A 3,349-nucleotide genomic window follows, 5' to 3' on the forward strand; every position below is an offset into this window, starting at 1 on the left:
CTCCGTTCCTCAACTGTCCCTTACTTCACCCTATAAAAATACTTCCCGACCCAACCACTGCTAAGCTGCCCTTCTGGCCTGACCCCTGTTATCCCTACCTCCTACTCCCCTAACCCTGCCCTTAACCTACTATGCTGACCCCTGTAGCCTGACTCCTGCTGCCCTTCAGACCCCATTTCACCTGCTGTCCCCCTGCTTCCTCTCCACCCCCTGTGCTCTGCCCCACACCCTACCAGCCCTACCCCCACTGGCCTCTTCCCCTGCCCAATCCCCTGTTGACCTGCCCCCTACCTCCTGCTACCCCTGCCTCCTCTTACCCCCTGCCCCCTTGCCTCTGCACCCCTTCACTGATCTCCCCCGTGGCCCCTCCCCTGCCCCTCCTCCCCTGGTTGCTGCGTGTGGTTGTCCCCAGGTGCCAGGGCCCCGAGGAGCCCAGGGGAGATGTGTTGCTCCATCAGGGGTCGCGTTCTCCCCACCTGCTGGGTCTCTTGCATCACCATGTGGATTTAACTGGTTCCCTCAGGGGGGCAGGCAGCTCCCATCAGAAAAGGACTCCCTAGGGGGTGAGAGAAAGGGGCTGATGTGAAGGGTGTGGGAGTAAAAAAAAAAGGATGTGGTCAACGTGTTATAGGCTGAACTACCATTAAAGGATCAGATGCCATTTAAAGGGACTCAGGATGCTATTAAAAGGGGTTGTGATTTCTATTAAAAAGAGCACTGGGTTTGGCATCTAAGGAGCTTTGGAAGGGAAGGAAGGTCTGTTACTACAACGTGTTATGAAACTGCCATAGGTAAGGGATCAGATGCCATTTGAGGACTCAGGAGATACTTTTAAAGGGTTGTATTTTTAAAAAGAGACATATTTTTGATAAAGGAGAGCACACTAGGTTGGTATTTAAAGGGCTTTGGAAGGATAGAAAGGGATTACCAACGTTTTAGGGCTAGACTACATTAAAGGGATCAGATACCATTTAAAGGACTCAGATACCTTTTAAAAGGATTGTATTTCTATTAAAAGGGCACTAGGTTGAGAAGTACCTTAAGGGCTTTGGAAGGGAAGGAAGGGTCTATTACCAACGCGTTTTATGGGCTGAACTACCTTTCCAAAGGGATCAGATGCCATTTAAAGGGTTTAGATATAGATTCAAAGGGGGTTATATTAGATATTTAAGGCACTGGGATGGTATATATGGGTTTTGGTATTTGATATTGGCACTAATCTGAAGGGGCAGCCGAGGAAGGGAGAGCTTGTGATATGGGCGTGACATTGCATAGAGATAAAAGAAATGAGATTAGATGATGAGAGAGAGAGAGATATAAGGAGAGAGGGAAGGAAGGAAGGAGAGAAGGGTAGAAGAAAAGGGTTTGTGAGTGGGGTCCGACACGGGATCAGGGCATGGTGAATCACACACACACACACACACACACACACACACACACAACTACCTTACAAACTTAAATACATACCCTACTCACCCCCACTCCCCATACGACAACTTAGAGGGTATGGTTTCAAGTATTCAGACAAACATTGATGGCGTAACTCTTTCGCCGCTTGAGCAGGAGCTGGTCGAGAGAAAACGGGGTTCGCCTCCTGTAAGCCCCGCCAATTGTACTCGTGCTCCAGAAAGAGGGTGTTGGAGAGAAACTCGCCGTCGTAAGCCCCTGCCTCTAGGAATGTGCCGGGCCGTACTATCTGAGGAGAGAGAGAGAGAGGAAGGATCTATATATCTATCTTTTCTCGTGGTTGTGGTTGTGTGTGTGTGTGTGTGTGTGTGTGTGTGTGTGTGTGTGTGTGTGTGTGTGTGTGTGTGAATGAGAGAGAGAGAGAGAGGAGAGAAATAAAGGGTGGATGGGCAGAGAGAGAGAGATGGAAAGTTTGAGAGAGAGAGAGAGAGAGAGAGAGAGAGAGAGTTTTTCCTCTATTTCTTATGTTTCTTAATTTGTTTTTATTTTTATATCATTTTTATTATTTCATTTCAGTTAGGAATTTTCATCTTCCTCCTCCTCCTCCTCACTCCTCCTCCACCCCTACCTTCTCTCCATACAGTTCCTCCTTGCCCAAAATGTACTCCTGCGAAGGGCTAGCAGGACCCCCGCCCCCCCTCATCCTGTAGATCCCTCTCCTGATGTAGGCCGCTCAAGAATGAGGAAAACTTGGGTTGTAGCAAGGCAGGCAGGAGGCGGCACCAGATTGACCTCTGGCCCAGGCTACGAGGTCAGGGTCATCTTGGGCTATGGGGCCGCTGAGAGATTGGGTCACGTGGTCTGTTGGGGAAGGGGGAAGGGGGGGTTAGTGGTGGTGGTGGTGGTGGTGGTGGTGATGGTGATGGTGATGATGGTGGTGATGATATAGAAATGAATGAAGGAAAAAAGAATGAATGAATAGACAGAATTTTACATACATACATACATACATACATATATACACATATACATACTTACATTGCTTACAGTCATGTGTGAACGTAGACAGGCAGGAAACAGTCACAACCACCACCACCGCCGCTGTGCACACGATCAGGCCCGCGCGGTTCCTGTACACACACACACACACACACACACACACACACACACACACACGTCGGGCATTAGTATATAAGTGATTTTTTTTTTACTTTATTAATTTACTTTTTTTTCATTAATAATTGACAGATTTTTATATATTTCAGATTTTGTTTATTTGAAATGGAAGATTATTGTTATTTTTGTTATTTTGTTATTGAAATGGGCTGGCAGTAGTAGCAGTAGTAGTAGTAGTAGTAGTAGTAGTAGTAGTCCAGTTATTATTATTATTATTATTATTATTATTATTATTATTATTATTTACTTACGGCGTTATTAGTTTGACAGGCATTATTTTTTAGACAGAAGGACAGACAGACATAATTTTAACTTCTTCCCTCTATAACAATCTTTTTTTTTCTGTTTTTTTCTCCTTTTCTTTTCTTCCTCCTTTCAGGTTTCAAATTCACTGCCTTCTTTTCCACATTCTTTTCCTCGTTTTGTTTTCTTATCATATGATTTTCTTTTTTTCCTTTTCTTCTTGTATTAAATCTCTTGTTTCCTTTTATATTCTCTCTCTTCTATATTTTTCTTTCTATTTTCTCTTTCTTTTCGTCTTCCTTCACTCAGTATCCGTCACTTTTATCTCTTTTCTTTTCCTTCTTCCTCCTTTTCCTTCACTCCCTTCCCTTCCTTCCTTTTTTCTCTCCTTCTCTTCCTTTCACTCCCATATCCTTCGTTTCTCTCTCCTTTCCTTCCTTTCTTATTTTCCTTTCCTCTATTCACTTCCTTTCTCTTGTCCTCTCTCACTTCCCTTTCTCTCTCAACCATATATTCCTCCTCC

At 44.8% G+C, this 3,349-nt stretch overlaps 1 pseudogene; it reads right to left on the minus strand.

Moving 5' to 3' along the window:
• LOC126989262 (uncharacterized) overlaps positions 1–2,110 on the minus strand; it is a 3,637-nt pseudogene extending 1,527 nt beyond the window's left edge.
• Between the last annotated feature and the right edge of the window lie 1,239 nt (positions 2,111–3,349).

This window comes from Eriocheir sinensis, unplaced genomic scaffold, assembly GCF_024679095.1.
Source record: "Eriocheir sinensis breed Jianghai 21 unplaced genomic scaffold, ASM2467909v1 Scaffold1114, whole genome shotgun sequence".
NCBI classification, from domain to species: domain Eukaryota; kingdom Metazoa; phylum Arthropoda; class Malacostraca; order Decapoda; family Varunidae; genus Eriocheir; species Eriocheir sinensis.